The 10,000-nt window shown below is 48.8% G+C and overlaps 1 protein-coding gene across 1 annotated transcript in view; it reads left to right on the top strand.

Annotated features, from left to right (window-relative positions):
* Pka-C1 (Protein kinase, cAMP-dependent, catalytic subunit 1) overlaps positions 1-10,000 on the top strand; it is a gene marked incomplete in the record, with an annotated part of 639,821 nt that overhangs the window by 213,509 nt on the left and 416,312 nt on the right.

Here is a 10,000-nt window from a genome sequence, read left to right as displayed (position 1 = left end):
AAGGGAGAGAAGGAAAAAAAGGAAGAGGAGAGGAAAAGAAGGAGGGAGAAGAGAAGGAAAGAGGGATAAAGGATAGGCCGGAGAGAGAAGAAGAAAAGGGAGGAGAACGCACCGGGAGAGGGGGATGTGAGGGGAGGATAAGAAAAGAAAAAGAAAGAAAGAAGAATGGATAGATGAAACGGAGGGATAGGAAGAAAGTCTAGAAATAAACAGAGGAAAAAGAAAATCGTGAAGATAAGTCGAAGGAAGGTGAGAGAGAAGGGCTGGTGGAAGGAAGGTGAGAGAGAAGGGCTGGTGAAGGGGAGGGGGGAGGGTTGAGGAGGGAGGGGGGGATGTCTGGGCCTCGCTTTGAGGCATCCTATCGCCCGGGTACAACCTCTGTGGTCTGCTGGGGAAGGCGGTGATCACAACCCCATTTGCATTTGAGGAGGTGAAGGAAGGCAGTGGGGCTGAGGGGTGGGGGTGGGGGTGGGGGGAGGAGGTAGTGGTGATGGCATCGGTAATGGAGGAGGAGGAGGAGGAAGAGCAATAAGAAGAAGAGGAGGAGGAGGAGGTATAAGAGGAGAACGAGAAGGAGATAAAAGTGGAGGAGGAATGAGGAACAAGAACAAAAGGAGAGAAGGAGGAAATGAAAGAGAGGAGGGAGAAGGAAGGAAAAGGTAGGAGAAAGAGAAGACGAATAGGGAAGAAGAAGAAGAAAAAGAGAAAGGAGGAGAAAAAGATAGAAGAAGAAGAAAAGAAATATAAGGAGGAGGAGGAAAAGAAGAAGAAGAAGGAGGAGGAGGAGGAAAAGAAGAAGAAGAAGGAGGAGGAGGAGGAAAAGAAGAAGAAGAAGGAGGAAAGGGAGGAGGAGGAGGAGGAGGAGGAGGAAAGCTCAATGGATAGATAAGGAGGGGGAGATGATAAAACAGGAAATGGGGCACGAGAGAAAGCATGAGGAGATGTTGACAGCGGAGGAGGAGGAGGAGGAGGTTTGAGAGGGGGAAATTTTGAGGAGGATTTTGTTTTTTAATTTCTGATAATTCTATTTTGGATATTTCATCTCTCTCTCTCTATCTATCTATCTTTCTATTCATCTTTATATCTCTCTCTCTCTCTCGCTCTCTCTCTCTCTGCTTCTCTCTCTTTCTCTCTCTCCCTCTCTCTCTTTCTCTCTCTCCCTCTCCCTCCATCCTCCCTCCCTCCCTCCATCCCTCCATCCTCCTCCCGTCTATCACACAGACAAGCAAACAAACAAACATACACACGTATTCAGCCCAACCCACACAATAGGTTTAACGCGGTGGCTTCTTTGGCATTGGCGACCTTCTTAACAACAAGACGGCACTAGTTGGCCCGGTACCCCCCCCACCCCCACCCACTTCCCCATTCCCCACCTCGTTCCCCTTATGATTCCCTTATCCTTCTGCCTATTCTCTCTAACTTCCTTACCCCTCCCCCCCTCCCCATTCCTTCCAACCCCTTACCCCCCTTTCCTATTCTCCTTCGACCCCCCTTACCCTACCTCTCCATTCCCTCTTACCCCTTCTCACCCCACCTCCTCATTCCCCTCCTACCCCCTCTCACCCTACCTCCTCATTCCCCTCCTATCCCCCCTCACCCCACCTCCTCATTCCCCTCCTACCCCCTCTCACCCCACCTCCTCATCCCCCTCCTATCCCCTCTCCCCCCCCCTCCTCCTCCCCCTCCTCCCCCCCCCCCTCACCCCACCTCCTCATTCCCCTCCTATCCCCCCTCACCCCACCTCCTCATTCCCCTCCTACCCCCCCCACCCCACCTCCTCATTCCCCTCCTATCCCCTTCTCACCCCACCTCCTCATTCCCCTCCTCGCCCCCCTCGCCCCACCTCCTCATTCCTCTCCTACCCCCCCTCACCCCACCTCCTCATTCCCCTCCTATTCCCCCTCACCCCACCTCCTCATTCCCCTCCTACCTCCTCTCACCCCACCTCCTCATTCCCCTCCTATCCCCCCTCGCCCCACCTCCTCATTCCCCTCCTATCCCCCCTCGCCCCACCTCCTCATTCCCCTCCTATCCCCCCTCACCCCACCTCCTCATTCCCCTCCTACCCTCTCTCACCCCACCTCCTCATTCCCCTCCTACCCCCCCTCACCCCACCTCCTCATTCCCCTCCTGTCCCCCCTCACCCCACCTCCTCATTCCCCTCCTATTCCCTCTCTCACCCCCTTAACCCCATCACCCCTCACCCCTACCCCTACCCCACCTTCCCCCCCTCCATTGCAGAAGGCTATTGCAGCAGAGGGCCTCATTTATCCCCCATTTGCGGCCCCATATATCCGCGTTTAAGGCTTCGCTCTATGGGTTGTCTCCTGACCCATTCTGAGTGGCGAGCTGACCCTTCCTCGGCTGGAAGGATCTTGGGGGATCTGTTGGGATCGCTTTTCCTTCTTTATCTTACTTTTCTTCTAGAGGGATCTTTTAGAAGGTCTATTTTTTCTTCTTTATTATCGTCCCTTTGTTATTTTATTTTCGTTGGGGGTCCTTTTTTTTCGTTTCTTCGCTCCTCCTTCGTCTGATTTTATTATTATTTTTTTTTTTTATTCCATGTCTTTCTCTCTCTGCCTGTTTCTCGCTTTTTCTCTCTCTCTCTCTCTCTCTCTCTCTCTCTCTCTCTCTCTCTCTCTCTCTCTCTCTCTCTCTCTCTCTCTCTCTCTCTCTCTCTCTCTCTCTCTCTCTCTCTCTCCCTCTCCTTCTCTCTCTCTCCCTCTCCTACTCCCTCCCTCCCTCCCTCCCTGCCTGCCTCCCTGCTTCCCTCCCTCCCTGCCTGCCTCCCTCCCTTCCTCCCTCCCTCCTTCCCTCCCTCCCTCCCTGCCTGCTTCCCTCCTTCCCTCCCTACCGATGACCTGCCGTGCCGTAGGGTCCGCTTGCGATCGCTATCTCCGGCGCTAACGTAACGACCGGGGCGAGAGAGTCGTACTTCTGCGATGGCGCTGTGATGTACGACCCTCGGGCTGCTTTTTGATATACGACTGAGGGATGATGTATAGGGGGTTCTAGAAGGTTTGCAATAGGAGGGGAAGGGTCTGGGAGGAGGGATGGGGAAGGAGGAGGAAGGGAAGGAAGGAGGGAGGGAGAAAAGAGAGATGGGGAAGGGGAAGGAAGGAGGGAGGCGGAGAGGAGAGGGGGAAGGAAGGGAGGGAGGAGAGGTGGGGAAGGGGAAGGAAGGAGGGAGGGGGAGGAGAGAGGTGGGGAAGGGAAGGAAGGAGGGAGGGATAGAGGAGAAGAGGGGAAGGGGAGAGGAGAGGTGGGGAATGGAAGGAAGGGGAAGGGAAGGAAGGAGAGAGGGAACAGAAGGTGGGGGGATCTTCAGGAAGAGGGTAGGTGGGTAGGAATAGGGGTGAGTATCAGGGAGAGGGGAGGGGAGGTGATGATAGGGTGGGGACACAATTCTTTACACGACTAGGAGTACGATAGGCGGGTCTAGAAGCTAGGGATTTAGGCGGACGAGCCCCGTTGCGGTGGAGGAATAGGGGAAATAGATGACACGGATAGAATAGGAATGAGTTAGACGAGAAGCAAAGAATGATCAATGTCTATTTTCTATTTTCAATTTTCAATTTCTTCTTCCGTGTGCTTTAATTTTGATTTCTTCCTATTTTTTATATTTTCTTGTACTATCTTCTTTGTTTTTTTATTTTCTTTATTCTTTATTGTTTCGTACTTTTCCTCCCCTCATCTTGCCTTCTCCCTCTTCCCTTCCCTAAATTCTCCTCTCTCTCCTCCCCCACCCCATACCCTTCTCCCAACCCCTCCTCCCTTCTCCTTCTTTCATCTCCCTCTTCCTCCTCCTCTCCGCCACCCCTCATCTCTCTCTTCCCTCCCCCACGCCCACCCCCGTCCCCCACCTCATTATTCCTGACTATCAGCTGATTGCCCGTGACCATTAGCACCGGTTTGGGATATCTCGTGTCAGCACTCTACCCGAAGTCTCTCTTGTGCCCCGACCGCGTGCCCTGGCTGGGGGGAGGGGGTGGGTATCGAGCCGGGGTGAGGCAAGAGAGACGGAGGGAGGGAGAGAGGAAGGAAGGGAGGGAGGGGGACGGTTTTCTTAGAAAGACTCTGAAAATGTGATGAAAAATGTTGAAGATAACAGGAATAATGTTAATGATTATATTAATAGTAGTGTTAATAATATTAATAATAATGATGACAATGATCTCGATATAGGTATAATAATAACAGTTACTACAGTAATGATAGCAGTAGTAATTTATTAAAGTAGTAACATTAATTTACATTAAGGTAATGATCATGATAATGATGATACTAATAATAATGATAATAATGTTGAAGATCATAATGCTGTTGATGATCATGACATAATGTTGAAGATCATAATGCTGTTGATGACCATGACCATAACAATAATGATATTAATAACTATGATAACAATAACATTAATAATAATGTGTTCCCCACAGGTACGTTGGACGAATGCACCCGAGGGTGAGTGGCTCTTCCCTGTCCCTCGAGGCCCACAGCAGGCGACGAGCGGGACGTCATCCTTTGGAATTCCTGTTGGAGGGGGAGTGGAGGAGGGAGAGAGGGAAGGAGGAAAAGAAGGAGAGGGGAAAGTGTAAGGGGTCAGAGGGGAAGAGAGGAGAGTAGGAAGGAGAGAGTAATGGAGAGGGAAAAAGGAAAATGGAGGGGACACACACACAAACAAACAAACAAACAAACAGCCAGGCAGAAAAAAAACATACAGACACAAACACTCAGCAAGCCCTCAAATCATCTAGTAAAATAAATAGCTTTAGCCCAGCGCGCACCTGAGCCCCCTCTCTAAATAACAGCAGACATGTTTAGCCGTGTTCAGCTGTGCATAATCAGCCGCGTCCCTTGTGAGATTCGCCAATCGTTTTTATAATCATGTGACGCTAAGCATCTCTTTCTATATTTTGCGATCTCGGTTTTGCCTTTGGAGCGGCGTTGGGGAGAAAAGGGGGGAAGGAAGAGAAAGAGAAGGAGAAAAAGAGAAAGGGGGAGGGAGGGGAAGTAGGAAGAGAGAGAGAGGGGGAGAGGAGAGGAGGAGGAGGAAAAGGAGAAGGAGAAGAGAAAGGGAGGGGGAGAAGAAGATGAGGAGGAAGAGGGAGAGAAATGGGTGGAAGGAAAAGGAGAGAGGGAAGGGGGGAGAGAAAGAGACGGGTAAAAGAGGAAGAGGAGAGAGGGAAAAGTAGGTGGAGTGAAAGGGGAGGAGGAGGAGAGACTAGGAGGGGGTAAAGGAGAAAAAGAAGGAAGGGAGGTAGGAGGTGGAGAGGGGAGAGGAGGAGGAGAAAAAGGTGGGAGGAAGGGAGGAGGTGGAGAGGGGAGAGGAGGAAGAGGGGTAGGAAAGGGAGAGGAGGAGGAGAAGGGAGAGAGAAAGTGGGATAGTAAAAGAGGAGGAGGAAAGACAGGGAAGTGAAAGGTGGGGAGACAGGAGAGGAAGAAACAGAAGAGAGAAAGAGAGAGGAGAGCAGAGGAGAAAGAGCAAGAAGAGAAAAAGACGAGAGTGAGAGAGAGAGAGAAAGCGAGAGAGAGAAAGAGGGAGAGAGAGAGAGAGAGAGAGAGAGAGAGAGAGAGAGAGAGAGAGAGAAGAGAGAGAAGAGAGAAAGAAAGAAAGAAGAAAAAGAGAGACCCCAAGTAAATAATGAGCATCACAGAATAATGGTGTGGTTCAGCCGACTTTTACGGATGTATTATTGTTTTTGTTCTTGTGCGTTTCTCGTATGTTTTACTAGTGCCGGACTGCTTTTTATTGGCTGGAGGTGCGTTTGCATTGCTGTTTGGGAGGTGGGGGGCGGGGGGGTCAGTGCGTGGGAGGTAAAGAGAGAGAGAGGAGGATAAGGAAGGGGAGGGAGTGAGTGAGCGAGAGGGGGATGGAGAGGGGAGAGAGGCGTGAGAGGGGTAGGAGTAGGGAAGAGGGAGAGGGAGAGGGAGACCCAAATTCAATTCAAAACGACAAGAAAAATCATCAACAACAACAACAACAAAAACACATTTATCCAGGCTGACTAAACTTGGCCACACATAAAGGGGCAAGTACGCGAATGGCCTGCATTAGAGTGCTTACCTTATTTGACTAATTCATCTTGTTAACAAAATTCTTATCTACATCTCATTAATCACATCAAAAACAAGATCTTAATATGCTGTAAAAGCATACATTGTAGGAGAGACTAAGAAAGTGATTAAGCTGACGAGTTAGATCTATATGGAAAAAAAGGGAATGGATTTTATTAAGTACTTTGATCATAAGTTTGACTGTATTGCGTTTATTTGATTACATTTTAAAGTAAGTTAACAATATCTCGGTTATTTTCTTAAACGCGAAAGAATGGTTCAAGTTTATCTTTCTAGACTTCCCTGATGATATTTTGATAACATTTTATTTATGATGTGGCGTTTATCTTGAGGGATTATTATTATCTTGTTAGTATTTTTTTTACTTTTATTGCCGATTTTGCCGCTGTTGTTTTTGTTATTATCATCTCTATGATCATCTTTGTGATCGGTCCCTCTCTTCCTTCAATGGCGTTGTTCTAGTTAATCCTCATTAATATTTCCCCGTCCCCATTCACCCCCACTCCCACATCCACCCCCATCCCCAACCCCATCCCCAACCCCAACCCCATCTCTACCCCCACCCCCAACCCACCCCCACCTCCAACCCCAACCCCACCCCTACTCCCATCTCCACCCCACCCCACGCCCACCCCCACCACCCCCAATTACGGATTCTAAACACAGAAGAGACCGTTTTCTTGAGCAGGTCTCCCTCTTCCTCTTTCTCGCTCTATTTTTGGTCAAATCATGTGTGTGTGTGAGTCTTAACCCCTCGCGAAGGAGGAGGGGGGGAAGGGAAGGGGAGAGGGGGGAGGAGAGCGAAGGGAGGGGAGAGGGGGAGGGGGAGGGGGAAGTTAAGGAGGTGGGGGAAGGGGGGAAGGAGGAAGTTAAAGAGGTGAGGGAAGAGGGGAAGGGAAGGGAAGGATAGGTGGGGAGGTGGGGAAGAGAGGAGAGGAGGTTGGGGTGAGGTGGGATGGGGAGTGGGGAGGTTGGGGTGGGGAGTGGGGAGGTTGGGGTGAGGTGGGGGTGGGGAGTGGGGAAACCAAGACTAGGCTAGGCTGGGTTTGAGCTGACTTGACGGCCTGGTCGAGCTACGTGAAGATATTTTATTCATAAAGAAGTTCTCGAGGGGGGAAAAACTGGACCCAAGGGAGTCAAGCCAGCGTCGGATTGGACTCAGGGGCGGGGGAGGAGAGGGGAGGGGAGGGGAGGGGGAAGGGGAAGGGAAGGGAGGGGAGGGGAAGGGAAGGGAGGGGAGTATAGGGAGGTGTGGAGGATGTTAGGGGAAGGATGGGGATTTGTGGAGGAGGAGATAGGGTTGGGATAGTGGGGGGAGGTACGGGGGTAGGATGATGTGTGTGAAAGAGAAGGAGAAGGAGAAGAAAAAGAGGAAGGAAGAAAAGAAAAGACTATCCGTGTATGCTTCTCTCTTCTTTTTTCTTTTAATTCTGAGGGAGATGGTTGATATGTAAATATACAATATATGAATAATTAATTATACTTTCTGTGTGTGAGTTTGTATTTATTTTCTGCTTTGTTTTGGGAGCAGGCATGGAAGATACATATCATTTCTTTTTTTTTATAATGGCGCTTTGAACGATCCGCTCACTAACGGTTCTTGCAGTTTTGAATTTCCCTTTTTTATTGAAGGACCCCATGACTCTCCTGACTCTCCAGATGTGAAATAAGTAGAGATTAATGACTACGGCGATGGATAATGATGGATGTTGATGATCAATGCGATAATGTTAACCGTTTTAGTTTTGAAAACACGGTTTGTGATAATGGTGATTAGGAGAGAAAAAAATGATGACAATAACAATGATAATGATGGTGACAATGATGATAATAAGAAAAAAATAATGATACTGATATTAACAACAGTGATGATAATGATATTGACAGTAATGTTAATTAATGGTAATAATGATAATAATGATAATAGTAGTAGTAGAGTTAGTAGTGGCGATAATGATAATAATACTAATAATAGAGATAATAATGATGATAATGATAATGACAATGAAGATAACATTAGCGATGATAATAATTATGATAATGATAATGAAAATAATAATGTTGATAATGATAATGATGATAATAACAATAGTGATAATAAGAATGATGATGATGATAATAATAATAATAATAATAATAATAAAAATAATGATAAAAACAAAAGTACTGATGGTAAAACAATCATTTACAACAAGAAATTAACAGTGAATCAAATATATAAGCGAACAAACAAACACAGTTGCAAGATATAAAACCCAAGGCAACATTGAGAAGGTATTGCATTCCTCACCTGCATAGTGTTATCGCTTCAATTGACTGCAGTGTTCACCTGGATCAGCAGGGCGAATCCGCGTTGCATGTGGATGTTGACTGATATTGCCCCCATGTTGCAAGGAGACATTGCGCGGTTATCAGCGACTTATTAAGCCCAATTTGGTAGGTTTGATTTGGGCCGCTGGAAGAAGGGTTTTCAGATTTAGGTGGGGGGGGGGGGGAGAAGAAGAAGAGAGGGGAGGAGGGGGAGATGGGAGGGGAGAGAGGGGAAAGGGAGAAGGAGATGGGATGGCAAGGGAGAGGAGAGGAGAGGGATGAGAGAGGAGGGGGAGTAGGAGGAGAAGGAAAGGTATAGGGAAAGGGAGAAGAGAAGAGAGATGAGAAGAAGAAGAGAGAAAGAGAAAGAGAGAGAGAGAATAAAAAATAATGGGAGGTAAATGCAGAATCCATGGGAGCAGAAGGTAGGGTATAGAAAAAAAAGAAGAGAGAAAGAGAAAGAAAATGCTTATGAATATAATACTTCAAAAGGGGTAAAATGGAAGAAAAATGCATTGAAATGTAAAAAGAAGTAATTAAACACACAAACTCACAAAGAGAGAGAGAGAGAGAGAGAGAGTTTCCATCAGCTATGACTGACCAACTCTATATCCAGCCATTAACGATCACCGGACGTTAGTGAGTCGAATTACCTGCCTCCCCCCTCCTCTCCCTTCCCCCCCTCCTACCCCCTTCATACCGCCCCTTCTTCCTTTGCCAATGCATTTGCGACACTGTCAGTCAGGTGTGGGAGGGTGCAATAGAGAGTGAGAGAGAGAGAGAGAGAGAGAGAGAGAGAGAGAGAGAGAGAGAGAGAGAGAGAGAGAGAGAGAGAGAGAGAGAGAGAGACAACGGACAGACAGACAGACAGATAGGCAAGGAGAGAGAGAGAAAGAGAGAGAGAGAGAAAGAGCACCTTTTTAATTGGACTCTGATGTCACCGGCGCTACTGAATTAATTAGGCAAACATCTGGGCGCTCGTTCGGCTCATTATCGCGTCCCCGGGAATCGATCATCGCTCGCGGGAATCTTGACCTTGCGTCCGGGCGTCGTAAGGGTCATGGCTGGCCGGCACGCCCTCGCGGACACGTCGTGGCACACTGGCCCTTCGGGGAGGCTCAGATCGGGGATCGAGATCATTCCCGAAAGGCGGGGAATGTTTGGCCCACGGCGGAGGGGGAGGGGGGGGAGGGGAGGGAGGGGCGTGCGTGGGAGTTGGAGTGAAGATGGGGGGAGGTAGAAAGAAGAAGGAGAGGGGAGAGGGCGGGGGGAATGCATCTGAAGGAAGGGGAGAAAGGGGAATGCAAGGGGAGAAGGAAGAGGGGAGTCTTAGCAAAAGGGGGGATGGATAGGAGCCGTGAGTGTAAGGGGAGAGAGGGGGGGGAGGGGAAAGGGAGATCGGGAGTGGTAGGGGATGGGAGGGGAGTGAAGGGTAGAGAAGAGGGGAAATAAAGGTGGGAGGAGGAGTGTAAGTGCAGGGGAAATATAGGGATAAATATGGTTTAGATGATTAGATGTGCGCAAGCATGTGTGTGTGTGTGTGTGTGTGTGTGTGTGTGTGTGTGTGTGTGTGTGTGTGTGTGTGTGTGTCTGTAAATGTTCATATGTA

Source organism: Penaeus japonicus, unplaced genomic scaffold (genome assembly GCF_977035675.1).
Source record: "Penaeus japonicus unplaced genomic scaffold, GWHDUDI00000001_assembly GWHDUDI00000035, whole genome shotgun sequence".
NCBI classification, from domain to species: Eukaryota; Metazoa; Arthropoda; class Malacostraca; order Decapoda; family Penaeidae; genus Penaeus; species Penaeus japonicus.
The sequence above is the reverse complement of the archived record's forward strand: the minus strand, read 5'-3'. Positions and strand labels throughout refer to the sequence as shown.